The sequence below is a fragment of the Euprymna scolopes genome, chromosome 13 (assembly GCF_053919585.1).
Source record: "Euprymna scolopes isolate OS-2025 chromosome 13, ASM5391958v1, whole genome shotgun sequence".
NCBI classification, from domain to species: Eukaryota; Metazoa; Mollusca; class Cephalopoda; order Sepiida; family Sepiolidae; genus Euprymna; species Euprymna scolopes.
This window is the reverse complement of record NC_136494.1, coordinates 105,955,888-105,972,759: the sequence shown is the minus strand read 5'-3', so window position 1 is coordinate 105,972,759 and position 16,872 is coordinate 105,955,888. Positions and strand designations below refer to the sequence as shown.

Here is a 16,872-nt window from a genome sequence, read left to right as displayed (position 1 = left end):
CAGCGAAGTAAATATTGTGGTATTCGTTCGATGCAAAGTTAGGGATTAATGGGGATTAATATGGATTAGTATTTAATATGAAAATGAGAACAAATTAACTATATTCAATCATCAATTTGACATAAAGAACTTCTAAGTTAACGGTTATAACTAGGGCTATGACAACAGTATATTCTTTTTCTTGCTCTGATTCTCGGGTATATATCATTGATATTTTATATGTTTTTATGTAGAGTGATGTGGTTCTCGATTGTTTGTGTCTGTGTCGGATATATACTTGAAAGTCAAAACAATGAAAAGAATATGCTGTTGTCATAGCCCTAGTTATAAGTTTTGCCCGTTTTTAACGAGTTAAAAAATCTCAATATAATTCTCTATTTTATTATTTTTTCCTGGCGCCATCAAATTTTTAAGGGACAATATTAGGAGGCAATTTGATGGAGAGGAAATATCAAATGAGATATATAGCATAATTTTATCGGTTGAAACAATATAAGATTTGTGAATATTTTGGAAGCAATATAAGATTTGTGAATATTTTGGAAGCAATATAAGATTTGTGAATATTTTGGAAGCAATATAAGATTTGTGAATAAATAAATAAATAAATAAATATATGAGTAAAAAGTAAATGTTAAAATGTATTCGAAAGCACATACACACACACACACACACACACACACACACATATATATATATATATAATAATAAAATGACAAAGTCTATATTCCAATTTTCAGGATGTTGACCATCTTACAATTTATTCCTTTAATTCAGTTGACATTCACAATTCTTGACTGTTTCGTAGCACAAAATCATTCACTTAATCTCTCTCTCTCTCTCTCTCTCTATATATATATATATATATATATATATATAAGGCAAAAGTGGCGCGCGCGTTTTTGTATACCCAAGAAAGGCTTTTGGTGGGTGAGGGGGGGAATTCTTCAAAGGATTACTATTTTGGAGAACTTTTTATATACTCACTAGATCATAATATCTACAATTTGCGAACGGGCGTTGTGTATACATTTATTTGGACTTTTATAAAATTCATGTTATTCCATCCTTTCGCGTGTTTGTTGGTCTTTTTCGTATAAATAAACCGAAACTCATCGAAGCAAAGCCATCAGCGGCCTTTCGTGCCGGGACGTCTTGAAAGCAATTCGCTTTGATCAATGTTGAGAAAACCCTTCATATCAGACAATTGCTATTCATTTGAGAGTTCCCCTTTTTCGGGGGAGCTTGGTTCCCCAACATCGTGGGAAACAAATAAATGAAACGTTCATTTCTGCGCCTGTATGAACTCATTCACTTAGCAAGTCAACGTTTTGATTGAAATCGATAAATATGAATGCTTTTCACTTCGTCTTAGCGTAGCGGTATCACAGCTTTTCTTTCCCTTTCTTTTCCGCCTTCGTATCACGGTTTCGAGCCTGCCTGCCTACTACACTTTTTTTTTTCCAAACACCCGGGCAACGCTGGGCACGCCCGCTAGTCATTATATAAAAAATGTTCAATATTGTCAAAAGTTGTGAATGTCAACTGAATTAAAGGAAGAAATCGTAAGATGATCAACGTCATGAAATTTGGAATATAGACTTTTTTTCATTTATTCATTATATGCTCTATAATTATATTGAACTTCTTGAATAAGGATTGGTATATATAAAAAGGGAATATAAGTGAATAAATAATATTTCTACAGAATTGTGTGTGTGTGTGTGTGTGTGTGTGTGTGTGTGTGTGTGTGTGTGTGTGTGTGTGTGTGTGTGTGTGTGTGTGTGTGTGTGTGAAGAGAGATTATGATTCCTTAATTTATCTTATAATGGATTTTGACGAAATATAAATAAACTGGCGTAAAAAGCGAAATAAAATTTTTTTAATAGAATTGTTTAAATTTCATTATATAGTTAATTAAGTTTTAAAATTATTTTTTTTAATCATCAAATTTAACGTAAAAAAAATCCCAGTAAAATAAATTTCTGAATAGAAGTTTTGCACCACTTTTAATTAAAATCAATATTTAAGGTTTAATAAGGTCATGTCTAGCATCCTTATTCGAAGTTTAATGAAAATGCATTATTTCCATTGCCAGTGGAAGATTTTACCCAGCCTCCGTATTGGTTAACAAAATTAAACACCTCTTCATTTGATTCTCATTAGTCAAACTTTATCCAATCATTTGAACGAGTGTTTTGTCGCCTCGATAAATTTAATCAAAGCTGGATACCTTTACAAATGATTGATAATTCTTTATCAGAATTGATCCGTTGCTTTATATGGGATCAGCTTTCTAGTTTTCGATCTTTACAAGACCACCCTTAGTCCATATATGGAGTATTGTTTCCATATCTGGGCTGATGCATCTATCACGAGTCTCTCACTTTTATACAAGCTCCAAAAAAGAGTCTCAAATCTAATAGGTCCTATACTATTGGTCACGCTCTAACCTCTGTCCCATCGCCACAATGTTGCATCCCTGCGCCTGTTTTGCAGGTACTTCAATGGTATGAAGAACTCATAGTACTTGTGCCTCCTTATTGTACATACTCTCCACTAACCCGACGAGTAGCAAAATCTCGCTCTTCACTATTAAGATCTCCAGATGCGGCAAAACTTTCTACTCTAATAGTTTCTTCCCTTGACCTGTTGGGCTTCGGAATTCCTTCCCCGTTTCCTGCTTCCTTGGCTGTACTAACATGCAAACGTTTAGATATAATGTGAACAGGCATTTTGTTTTTCAATTCCTCTTATTCCAAATAGTAGCCACATTACGTCCAGCAATACACCTTGTTTGGGGTAAAATAGTTTAAAGAATAAATAAATCATTTTCAAAACTTCAGAAATTTTTATAGGAATGCCCTTATCTTTAGCGTTACCTTTTTATATTCGGAACACACAAAAATCTCTGTTCACATACAGAGAATTCAAACAGGTTTTAATGCTACTTAATCAACAACAACCCCAATTATGCAGCATCCGTAAGATTAGCTACGTCTTATAGATGGGTGAGAATTGGATGGATGAACAAAACGATAAAATGAATGGGAATCAAGGTTGATCTTTTAATCTTTTTTTTTTTTTTGTATCTTTATTCCTGTTTAGTTCAGGCTTTTTTTGCCTTTAAGAACGCGCGTTTCTCTCGAAGTGTCCGATTAGCAGACTTTTCCCGGATATCTTATCTAATCGTCTCATGTGAAATGCATGAAGATGGTAACTTTGATAAATGATTATACTTACCCGCTATTTTTAGCTGAACATTTGGCGGTAAAAGAAAAGAATTGCGACGATCATGCATGAAAAACGGTTGAAATTCAATGGCGTGATGAATGTGTCAGGGGAAATAGTAAAGTTGATTTGTATTTGTGACGGAGCAGGGTTTTTTTTGTTTGTTTTGTTTTTTGTTGTTTATTTTTTTGTTGTTGTTGTTTTTTTTTTTTTGCTTTTTTGGCGGTGGCGAGACTTTTAAGCCTGTGTTGAGACGGCAGGGTTGTGTTCTCATGTCAGACGAAATGAACAGTAAAAAAAAAAGACAGGCATTGATTGGAAAGTAATGGTAATAAACGCCTTTTGCTAAAACAGAAAAAAGCTTCGAATTTTCCATTTATTTCCTTTTTTTTTTTTTTTTTCTGCGACATTCCAATGATCTAACATTTTCTAAATAAGGCTCGTTCATCGACTGAAAAACCTTACAATGATCTAACATTTTCTAAATAAGGCTCGTTCATCGACTGAAAAACCTTACAATGATCTAACATTTTCGAAATAAGGCTCGTTCATCGACTGAAAAACCTTACAATGATCTAACATTTTCTAAATAAGGCTCGTTCATCGACTGAAAAACCTTACAATGATCTAACATTTTCTAAATAAGGCTCGTTCATCGACTGAAAAACCTTACAATGATCTAACATTTTCTAAATAAGGCTCGTTCATCGACTGAAAAACCTTACGATGATCTAACATTTTCTAAATAAGGCTCGTTCATCGACTGAAAAACCTTACAATGATCTAACATTTTCTAAATAAGGCTCGTTCATCGACTGAAAAACCTTACAATGATCTAACATTTTCTAAATAAGGCTCGTTCATCGACTGAAAAACCTTACAATGATCTAACATTTTCGAAATAAGGCTCGTTCATCGACTGAAAAACCTTACAATGATCTAACATTTTCGAAATAAGGCTCGTTCATCGACTGAAAAACAGTCTTCAAAACTCCCTTCTGATATCATGCAATGCCAATATACGCTCGACTACCTATCCGGATATACCCACCACCACAGTTAAGTTCACCTCATTCGATTATCTGTTGAATAATGGAAATGTCACCCGGAATAAATTTATTTTACACCGACATGCACTTGGTCTGAAAGAAACACAGTCGATTATCAGAAATAAAATAACTGTCGATCGATCTGTAAATGTTATGTGATTTTAAAAAAAAAAAAAAGGGTTAGCAGCAGACAGAAATATCATATTGGTGAATAAACCACGTACGGGCATGATTGCATCAATAGCTAAAGTGAATGTGGTGCCATAAATTATTATATGAGCAAAATCAAGATTGACAATCGACTGGTGATGGAAACCAAGAAAATCGCTTATCGTAAAGCGTGTGTGCGTCATATGGAATCAAGCTGTCGCGGCAGGGGGAAACTTTTCTAACGAAGCGGTCTCACAAAGTGACGCAAAATCTCGTTACCCGTGCTCACTGCCCGACTGCATAAAAGGAGGTCGCGGAGAGAATGCAAACACACGGTTGAGAGAATCCTTGGAGATTGTTGTTGCATGTAACTGAGTCACTTTGCTGTCTTGCCGTTCATTTCCTATTCTTCTTTTAAGGCGGACTTTTTCAGTTGTTTTTTTTTCTATTTCACGTGACCAAACCGAAATGTATTACTGTCAAATATCTCTTCAAATATTTGGAAATATTGTATACTAGGATGGCTACCCGTCGTTAAACGGGACCATAGATAACAAATCAGAAGAGTTTAAAAGAAGTGCTTCATAGTATTTTCTAAACTTCAGTTTAAAAAAATCCTCTTTGCTCATCTATCTCCAGCTATATTTTATTTGTGTAGAATACCTGTTTATTCTCTCTTTTAATTCGATTATGACAAAAGCACATGAAGAAGGCCGGAGAGAACGACAACTGAAACGTGTGCATATAACAATTAAGGATAACGTAGATGACTTTACATGTGATTAATTAAGTCATATGTTCAAACTTGGCGACTAGACTGACCGACAAAGGGTTAAGCTACTAACACCCGAAAGTATCCTGTACCTCTATAAGGCCACCATTCGACCATGTATGGAGTATTGCTGTCACATTTGGGCTCGTGCATCTGCTACTAGTCTCTCGCTCCTAGACAAGGTTCAAAAGAGAGTCGCCAATCTGATAGGCCCTGAACTGGATCTAAGCTTCAGCCTCTGTCCCATCGACGAAATGTTGCATCCCTCTGCCTGTTCTACAAGTATTTTAATGGTGAATGCTCTGGCGAACTGCAGACACTTGTGCCCCCACGACGTAGACACCCTCGACAAACACGACAGGCGTCTAAATCCCACCCCACACAGTAGAGATCCCTAGATGTAAAAGATCTTTCTACTCCAGTAGTTTCTTCCCCAGAATCGCTAAACTCTGGAATTCCATTCCAGGCCACTGCTTCCCCAACTGTACTGACATGCAAAAGTTCAAGTGTAACGTGAACCGACATCTTGCTGCCCAACTCCCAACATAGTACCCCAATAGTTGTTGCCCCTGATAGTAGCCCCCTACACCAAAGTGGCAATGTGCCTTGTTTGGGGTGAAAATGTAAAAAAAAAAAATTAAAAAAACAAAAAACAATGGTATTAACGCATAGAAGATACGAATTTAGGAAAACTCGTCTCCGGAAAACTCGTTCCCTTTCGTTAGGTAGGAAAACTGTTCACTTATTGAATAAATATCGGGTTTGTATTACTGTACACATAGATTCGAAAAAGTTGTCAAAAAACAAATATATAACAAATAAATGTTATCAAAGGCAAGATAAGTTATTTTTCTTCCAAATTGGATATAATTTTCGTGTTTTTATTCAATTTAACATGTTTATTCAGCTCGAAAAGCATACATTGTTTACTGATGTATTGGAAAATTCAAAATGGCGGCCGACTCTCTCTCTCTCTTTAACACGGTAAGTTCGGGAAAAGGTGTTATAAATAATAAACTAGACAAAATACTATTAAAAACCACCGAATATACGTCAAGTTATGTCATGGTAACATATATTGAGCGAATTTCTAACAGTATTTTGTCTAGTTTATTAAAAATGAGTTAGCACATGGCATATCTCGCGCCAAAAAATATTTCGCTTTTAATTTATTAGTTAATTTTTGCAAATTTGACAGGACGACAATAAATGTTGATACTTGATAAAATTATAATTTTAAATAACGCATGAATGCATTTTGTATGAGAGAAAACAAAAACATAACAACAAAAAAAACCTATCATAATTAAAAAAACAAAACAAAAAAAGTAACGAAGAATCGAATCGCTCCCTGTTCTTAAATTTTTTGGTTTTGTTTTTTATTATTGTTTTTATGACTCCAAAAAACATCGTTAAAATAAGAACAAAAAAAAATTGTAATTAACTTTGTATGAACATAATAAACGCTTTAAAATAAGTAAAGCCACTAAGAACTTAGTCAGTTAGGTAGAAAACGGACACTTAGAAAATCGATTTTATTTAAAAAAAAAAAAAAAAAAAAAAAAGAAAACATTAAACAAGTAAAAATATTTTTTTAAATATTATGGGGGGGCTATAGTCTATTTTAAAAAACAATATCGCCTTCAAGACGATCATAAAATGTGTTTTCAATCGATATTTATTCAATAAGGGACCAGTTTTCCTATCTAGCGAAAGAGATCGAGTTTTCCGGGGTTGAGTTTTCCGGAGACGAGTTTTCCCGGGACGAGTTTTCCGGGCAGAAGATACTATAGCGTGACGTAAATAGGTACCAAATAATGGTTTGTACAAAATTATTGAATTTCTTCCTTTCCAAACACCTCATATTAGGAAGAAATCAACTTTGAATAAAAATGAAATATTAATGCAACATTTACACCAACGGATCATTTGGTCACGTGAAATAAAATTTAAAAAATTGAAAATGTGTGCCTTAAAAAGAAGAGTAGAAAATAAACGGTGTGTTTATGCGGATTTCGGCAACCGGAAGTTTGACAAGTAGAGGGGGGGGGATATATCAGAATTATTTTAAAAATTAATTTTATTGTTTCTGAATTTTTAAATGAGAATTGATCGTTCGTATTATTTTGATTATTCGGACTGTTGTCCTCATCGTGAATGTTATTTTCACAACGTTTCGGCCGATGTAAGCTCCGACCATCTTCGGGTTTATTTTGTTGAACTCGAGAATCTTTCTGACGGAATTGAGTTGACGGAATGAGAGCATGCTATCCCCGTAGATTAAATAACTGGTTCGATTCGATTCCAGGGTTGAACAGAAAGATTCCCGCGTTAAACAAGATACACTTGAAAAAGATCGGAAATTACATCAGGCGAAATGTTGTGGGAATATCACTCAAGATGAGAATAGTAGTCCGAATAATTAAAATAATACGAATTATCAATCCTCATCTCAAAAGTTCAGAAACGCAAAAACTGTTATACTGAACCACTCCACCATCCAGAAAATATTAACGTGTATTGAACTGCATAACGTTTCTGGATTATGGATCATATTTATTTCTCTCTCACCACGAGAAATGTGATACACGAGCTGAGAAGTGTGTTTGAAAAGTTAGTGCCCCACTGCCCCGGTCAATGACCCTACCAAAGTTCCGTTGGTATTCACCGGCAGAGACGCCTCTCTACCGCTTCTCAAAGAGAAGACATATCCTGGAGGGAGGGGGGGGGCTCCTACTTTGTTCATCGGAAACCTTCTTCGGAGGGCCCATGTGAACAGAGATCCCAGAATATACATCTGTAAGAGGAATGTGATAAAAAGAGGAAAAGTATAAAAGTAGAGGGGAGGGGGTCGTTTTGATAAAGGGTTCGACCAATGGTGGGTGGAATGATTTCTGGTTTTGAACTTTCTAAAAGGTTCTGAGACTATTTTTAGTAACATGGCAGACTTAGTGGCGTCTGACCAGAATTCGTTTCTTCGATTCAAATGTGTATGGAATGAAGAATCGAAAAGGATTGATTACTTTCTGTGCGTTTAGCTTTGTTGAACTTTGTATTGAATATTGTTTCTCTTGTAATATTTCGTTTTTTTTTTGTTTTGTTTTTTTCAAGAATAAAAAAGAATTCGACATGAATAAAATATTTATATTACAAGACTTTTTAGCTCGTTGACTTAGAATGAATACTTTATGCCAATTGATGGTTGAATATGGTTAAATTTGCTCTAATTTTTGCATTAAATACTAATCTTATTAATCTCTTAGTTTCTATCGAACGGATAATATAATACTTAGTTCGCTGCACCTTATCATAACAAAGGTTCATATAAAAATTCGGCCAGATCGGTCTTATAGTTTCCGAGAAAACATAGAATAGACAGACAAAAATAGATATGCAAGGGTAATTTCAAAGTCCACCATAACTCTTCAGCTTTTTGAGTTTAAAGCAATAAGATTGGAGTGGTACCATTAAAACGAGCGGCCTTTTATGCTCCAGAATTTATTTTTCTACATAGCCATCACCATTCTCAATGCACTTTTGCCAGTAATCGGGCAGGGTCTGTGCACGAGCGTCCGGAGAGCGTTTTGTCACTCTCATCTCTTAAATCGACGAACCCATCTTCTAATTGTGCTGACATCAACTTCATCAGCTTCGAAATGTTCGATAGGCGCCGGTGAATGTTGAGTAATTCAATTTTTCTGCATGGAATTTAATGACACGTCTCTGCTTCTAACGCACGTCTATGACAGGAGTTGCTTTCTTAGTCTTATACCGGTAATATCTGCGACAGAAAGATGAAACTTTCAGGTCATGGATGCGTAAATTCAGTCATCAGAACAGCGCAATTTGCAATTCCCTCTGATGCATTCGGGCGAATAAAAAATAGGCTACATTACTTTTTGAACGCCCCGTGTGTGTGTGTGTGTGTGTGTGTGTGTGTGTGTGTGTGTGTGTGTGTGTGTTTATTAAATACGTCACAATCACATTGACACACTGGTTCTCGCTAGATCAGCAACGTTGAAACTGGCCAGTACCAGATGGGTGACCATTTTGGAAGGCTAGGTGCTGTATGAACTGCGCCGAGTCGTAGAGATTTCCAGGCTGGTATTTGGGAGCGCATTAATTCACTGGGAGAGATGCACCCCCCAGTTTTCATTAAGACGTGCATCTAGGAGAGGGAAACTGATGTAAAAACCTGCGATCTACTGCATACTATGCCCTGTGACAGTCATCTGCACCGGCAAAACTTAGCAGTAATACCAAAAAGAGAGGTTAGTTCTACACCAAGCCTTCACCATTATAAACAAATCCTGTGTGGATTTCCGAGCAACTTAGTTGTTGTGTTGGAAGCTCATACGTCTAAATCGACGAGAGTCTATTATATATATGTGGTGCCGGGAAAACCCGTCTCGGGAAAACTCGTCTCCGGAAAAGTCGTCCCCTTTCGCTAGGTAGGAAAACTGGTCCCGTATTGAATAAATATGGATTGAAAACACATTTATGATCGTTCTTGAAGGAGATGTTGGTTTTTAAAATAGCCTATAGCCCCCCCCCCCCATACTATTTTTAAAAAATATTTTTACTTGTTTAATGTTTTTTTTTTTTTATATAAAATCGATTTTCTAAGTGTCCGTTTTCTACCTAACTGGCTAAGTTCTTAGTGGTTTCACTTATTTTAAAGCGTGTATTATGTTCATACAAAGTTAATTACAATTTTTTTTTCTTATTTTAACGATGTTTTTTGGCGTCATAAAAACAATACAAACAAAGCAAAAAAATTAAAAAACAGGGAGCGATTCGATTCTTCGTTACTTTTTTTGTTTTTGTTTTTTTAATTATGATAGTTTTTTTGTTGTTATGTTTTTGTGTAGTCTCATACCAAATGCACTCATGCGTTATTTAAAATTATAGTTTTATCAATTATCAACATTTATTGTCGTCCTGTCAAATTTTGCAAAAATTAACTAATAAATTAAAAGCGAAATATTTTTTTGGTGCGAGAGATGCCATATGCTAACAATCTCTGTTAACTCATTTTTAATTTTTACTTCAAAATTCTAAAATCAATCATTAAGAGAAAAAGTTATCACTAAATAAATTTATTAATCAATTTTATTGAAAACTCCGCTATCGTTTATCAAGAATCTTTTTAATTTCATTTTTTGTTGGTTGTTTTTCGGAGGGAGATATAGTTTTTACCCCCCCCCCTCCTCTCAAAATTATATTTTAAAAAATATTAAAATTTACTATTTTCTTTTTAAAACCAAATCTCCCTTGGTAATTTCTTTAATTTTCTATTTTTTAGCGATTATCAAGACCCCTAAGATGTGATATACCGGACATTATTTCTCGTTCTCACGTAACACTTTTATTTGTTTTCGGTGTTTTTTTTTTTTCTTTACCGAATAAACGATTCCAAATAAATTAAACAACAGTAAATAAGTAAATTCTTTTTTATATTAATATTAAAAAAATATGCGGTCTCGTTTTTGAACATAATAAACGCTTTAAAATAAGTGAAACCACTAAGAACTTAGCCAGTTAGGTAGAAAACGGACACTTAGAAAATCGATTTTATTTAAAAAAAAAAAAAAAAAACATTAAACAAGTAAAAATATTTTTTTTAAATATTATGGGGGGCTATAGTCTATTTTAAAAACTAACATCTCCTTCAAGAACGATCATAAAATGTGTTTTCAATCGATATTTATTCAATACGGGACCAGTTTTCCTACCTAGCGAAAGGGGACGAGTTTTCCGGGGTCGAGTTTTCCGGAGACGAGTTTTCCGGAGACGAGTTTTCCTAAATTCATATAATGTATGTATATATGTATCGATTGGTTTTCTAGATGTAAATCCAATGAAACTCGCGTGGTTATTTAAGAGTGCTCAATGCAGGATAAATATTTGAGTGCGATCTACATTCCAGGAGAATGCTGTTTCCCGTGTTTAAGTCGTTATTTGTAGAGAGGTGTTATGTTATATGTTTAGCTTGGCAGTTATTTATTGCCCTTGATTTAAAATTTCGTACGCCTTAGGTTATTTTATGGTTGTATATCTTTCATTGATGGTGACTTTAATTTCCTTTTGACAAGTGTTATTTTTATCTATAAATTTATTTTTATTTTGTATCTCTCGTTTTTTATTTGTTCATTTGTTTTTAGTCTTCAGAGTAGGGGGGAGGGAAGTGCTGTTTCATGTGATTAAGCTGTTGACAGTTGGGAGGTGTTAGAATTCTATTAGTCTGGCGGCTACTTTTCTTGCTTTGATCTAAAGTACTTTTGTATTCCTATTGTCGCTACTACCTATATGCTAGGTTGTTTTTCTTTACTGTTGACGACTTCCTATTGATAAGTATTTTTTATTTTTGTTATTTATTTATTTTATATATATTAATTTACTTTTTATTCTTCGCTATCTTTCATTTGTTTTTAGTTTTTCAAGTTCCTTATTTATTTACTTATTTGTTTGTTTTTTTTTGTATATAAGATATGGTCGGGTTAGTAGTTATTTTAAATGGATATATGGGGCTATTAATAAGATTTAAATAAACGTGGTGTATCGGTAGTTATATTTTTCCCTATACAGTGATGTTTGGGGTAATTATCGTGGCAAAGGTATGTATATATATATATATATATATATATATATATATATATAAACTTATTTTCGATGGTTGTCATTAGTAATTAAGTCTTTCTCTAATATTATAATATGTATATATTTGATAGGTTAATATGTTTAGTTCTAGGCCTTACATTTCATGCGTCTAATTAAATCGTCCATCTTTCATATTAGTTTGAGAGGGTAATCTGTGGGGTTTGGTGTGGGGATGTTCTTGAGACATTTCAAAGTTGATCCTTTTCATATTCGTGTATAATAAGACACGTTTAAGAGTGTTTCACAATGTAGATCAAGTATATACATATATATACATATATATATATATATATATATATATATATATATATATATATATATATATACCCTGGACTTCTCCTTCCCACTGGACTCAAATAGTGCCGATTCAGGAGAGGTGTGGTTAGGGATTGCGCAACTCTAGTCTCACAATTACACGCGTCGTGTCACCTACAGAGAGTATCCTTTGTCTTTCGAGACTGAACGGAGGCATCGATTCTCTGTATCCACTCCCACTGAGGATTGAACCTCCAGAAGAGTGTCACTTACAACTGAATTTTACTAAGTAATTTTTCAGTTGTAAAAAAAAATTAGTTCCTTCCGAAATTTCTGTGCTGATTTCAGTGATCGAAAGAAAGAGTCACCTGAAGAAAGTCGGAGGTTACATCGACCAAAACTTTGTGCGAATAATACGTAATATAGGAACAATGGTCCGAATAATGCAAATATTACGAATACTTATGTTGAATGTGTTTGTTTTCTGGGGTTTTGTTTCATTTTACTTCAGTGTAGAAATAAGACATAAAAGGGCCTTTTCATGAAGCTGTTTTAATTTTCTTATTTTGTCTTTGGAGGGGATGGAGCATTCCACCGTATAGTAAACATTCACCCATTAGTTTACTCACTCCAACCGAGAAATCTTTACTTTGAGTGTAAGTGTTTTTTTTTCTTGCACTTGGTTCACTGGGTATATTTGTTGCGTAGTTGTTGATAATCATTTTCATGACTCCGGTTGCTCCTATAATTACTGGAATGATGAAGATCTTCCTAAGATTCCAGTTTCTCTTCATATTGTACATATGGCGTTATTTCGTTATCTTCTCCCTCTCAACTCCCAGCACCATTAGAGATAACTTCTTTCTCCCTCTCGTTCTACATCAGGCTTAACAGTTTTCTAGGTGTATGAATTTTTATATCATAATAAATGGTATATGACTTATTCCCATCTGTTCTTTCTAATATATATATATATATATATATATTGGTGCCCGGAAAACTCGTCTCTGGAAAACCCGTACCCGAAAAGCTCCCCTCCCCCTTTGCTAGGTAGGAAAACTGGTCCCTTATTGATAAATATCGATTGAAAACACGTTTTATGAGCGTTCTTAAAGAAGAAATTGTCTTTAAAAGAGAATACACATCTCATAATATTTTTAAAAATTATTTTTATCTCTTGTTTTAAAAAAATAAACTTGATCACGGAGTCAAGATACGAAAAACGAAACCACATATTTATTTTAAAAAAATAATTTAGTTTTAACACTTTTTGTGCTATTACGAAACAAAAATAAAAGAAAGAAAGAAAGCACGTATTATCAAAGAAAGTAATTATTTTATTTAGAAGAATTAATTTAGTTTAAACAATTCTTGTGTTATTATGAAACAACAAAAAAGAAAACATGGTATTATGTAATTTTGGGACCACGCTGAAATAATAACGTTATTATTTCGAAAGCCATTCTTAAGATGGGGAGGGGAGGGTATCGTTTAAGAGTCATTACGGGGGCACTTTTTAGAGGGCGATAACTCCAATTTCTTTTTGGCCACTATAGGACCCTTCAGGCTTATGCGCATAAGCCTGAAGAGTCCTAGAGTGGATAAAACGCCGAATATTCAGTGTAGCTTAATCGCCATATATATTTTATAAATTACTAAGTAGCTCTACGTACGTATTGAGCACTTTTGAAGTAAATACTTAAAGTTTACGCATAAATCTATACTTTCGTATATTAATTTTATGTGAGTAAATTAAGTAGTTATATATATATTATACTTGAAATTTTATATATAGGTTCTTTGGACATGGATCAAACTTTATCATTTTATTTGAGCCCAAAACAATAAATGCAAGAGGTTATAATTGGGGTCAAAGTTTTTAAGAAATTGACCTCTTCGGTCTCTACCAAATTACTCAGCCAATTTTTGGTCTAAACATTTGGAATTTTACATAAAGTGTATTGAGATATAGGGCCAGCTTTTTAATCGTTTTTTGGCAGAATATTTGGCTGCCAAGGGGTCAAACTTCAAAAGATTTTACCTTTGCGGTCTCTAGCAAACTATTCAGCCAATTTTGGGTATAAACATTTGAAATTTTACATAAAGGGCATTCAGACATGCAGCAATCAGTTTTTGGGCGAATGTTTCGCTGTCAAGAGGTCAAGATTGAAAGAGTTGACCTTTACAGATTCTACCAAACTCCTCCGCCAATTTTGTGTCTAAACACTTGAAATTTTAGATGTAAGTTACTTGGATGTGGGTCAACATTTTAGTTTGATTTGAGCCCAGAACAAATGTTAAGGGGTCGAAATTAGGGGCAAAGTTGTTGTTTTTTTAATTTGATCTCTCAGCCAATTTTTGGTCTAAACATTTGAAATTTTACATAAAGTGTATTCAGACATAGAGTAAGCTTTTTAATCGTTTTTTTTTTTTTGCTTAAAATTTGGCCACCAAAGGGTCAAACTTCAGAAGATTTGACCTTTGCGTTCTCTAGCAAAGTATTTAGCGAATTTTGAGTGTAAACATTTGAAATTTTACATAAAGAGTATTCAAACATACAGCAAGCTTTCAAATCAGTTTGGGGGGAGAAAATTTGGCTGTCAAGAGGTCAAAGTTGAAGTTTCTTTGCAGACTCTACCAAACCCCTTCGCCAATTTTGGGTCTAGACATTTGAAATTTTAGATGCAAGTTACTTGTATATGAATCAAACTTATATATATATATATATATATATATATATATATATATATATATATATATATACACACACACATATGCACATAAAGTTATGAACAGTACATAGGGCCCGAGCAAAGCTGGGCTGAACTGCTAGTGTATCTATAAAAGTGAGGTGTGAGGATACTTCTCAACCTATGGACTCAACAATTTTTTTATTTACAGATTTGAAATTTGGTATATAGGGTATTCAGACATGTGGAAATTTTTTAATCTGTTTTTCATCTGGAAAAGGGTCCAACACGAAAAATGTGTATGTGGTGACTGTCGGATTTTTTTTCTGTTTGCTAACAGTCTCACTATTTTAGTTTCATAATTTATAGAGTATACATTTGACATTTTTCAACCTACCCCATTACTTCAGCAGTAATTTATTCATTTAAAATTTTATCAAATATTTATAGTACTTCGTAGGTTGTCTAATTATATAGTTTTATTGCTAATAATTTTACTCCTATCGTCTTATACACTTTTCTTTTATAAAATCTTTTAAAAAGTTGTTTTTTTTTATTTTAATGGCAAGAATAAGAAAGTTTGAAAACACCTTTCGGAGATCATGTTCAGTTAGGCTAATAGTTATTGTACTCGACTCACTGTCGTTAGGTCTTTGTTTCGGTCTCAGCTCGAGTATTTTTCTTTATAGTTAGAAGAAGTGAACTTTTTAGTAAAAAAATAAACAATATTCGCATGTACATGTCTCGGTTTCTGTCCGTTTTATTTTACGTAATTTTTTTAAGGAATGTAACGATACGTTTAATATCGGGCAATGCCGGGTAGATATTCTAGTATATCTTTAAAAGTCAGTGTTTGCGTATGTGAGGACAATAATCACCCTATATACTCAACGAGTTTTTATCTACATACTTGAAATTTGGTATATAGGGTATTCTGACACGTGGAAAACTTTTTTAACTTTCTATCCGAAAAAAAAGTGCTAAGGGGTAGAAGTTGAAAAATTGGTATTGGGTGGGTCATTGGTTTTATATTTGTTTATCAACTGTTTCATGGGGTTTGAAAACACTTTTTAAATACGCGGCAAGCTTGTCTAATAGTTATCGTACTTGACTCACTTGTTAGATTTTAGTTTCGATAGCAGCTCGAGTAATTCTTTAGAAAAAAAATAATACTCACACGCATATGACTCAGTTTTTTCCGTTATTTTTTACTTTAAAGGAAATTAACATTGCGTTTAATACCGGGCAACGCCTGGCACATCTTCTATTACATCGATATTTTGAAATGCGTATTCATAATATTGGAATTGTAATAATTACTAATACTAAAATAATAAATCATTCTAAAGAAAATACTGTTGAGGAATTAGTTACAAAATATTTATTTTGTTTTAGTATACACATTTGTTATCTATTTGCGGTAAAATTTTAATATTTAAAAAAAAGTATTAAGCAAATTTACTGTACCATAAATAATGTTGACATTTTTAATCTGCATTCAGAAGAAAAAAAACGCAAGTAGGCGTGGCTGTACGACAAACGCGCTTTCTGTCAACAACTGTAAAAGATCATTGGAATTTAAGAAATAAAGATGAAGTTAACTCGGCCAGCCAGACTCTGTGTCTCCAACATATTTAGACGTGTCCTCGCATCACTTGAACAGGCTTTGTTTGTTGGTCCAACCTCACGCAGATTGCATGGACGCATCTTAAGAATTAAAGTTTTTTTGTGCTCGTAATCACAAGAATGGATATTTGAGGTAAGAATTATCTAATAAAATATTCGTTAATTTATCGTGAGTATTTTAATGAAGATGGTATAATTTATATCATAAATGTTAAATTTAAGATGTTATTAATAAAAATCAGTTATTTTCAAACCAGTCTTTCTCTATATACGAAGAGTGTTCCAAAAGTAAAGCCTCCTATTTTTAAATTCAGAAACTAAAACGTTAAAGAGCTACGAAGATGAAAGTGCTACCATTAAAATGTGCGACATTTGTGATCCTGTGAAGCGACCCCTTCTCAGAGGATCTCTTTGTCACATGAGAATCAATCCTCGGTCA

At 33.7% G+C, this 16,872-nt stretch overlaps 1 long non-coding RNA gene across 1 annotated transcript in view; it reads left to right on the top strand.

Moving 5' to 3' along the window:
- The window catches only part of LOC145292367 (uncharacterized), a 208,023-nt gene extending 191,461 nt beyond the window's left edge, over positions 1-16,562 (top strand). The window contains exon 3 of the long non-coding RNA XR_013869587.1: positions 16,310-16,562. This is a non-coding gene — a long non-coding RNA (uncharacterized LOC145292367). The remainder of the gene's footprint in view (positions 1-16,309) is intronic.
- Positions 16,563-16,872: the final 310 nt, after the last annotated feature.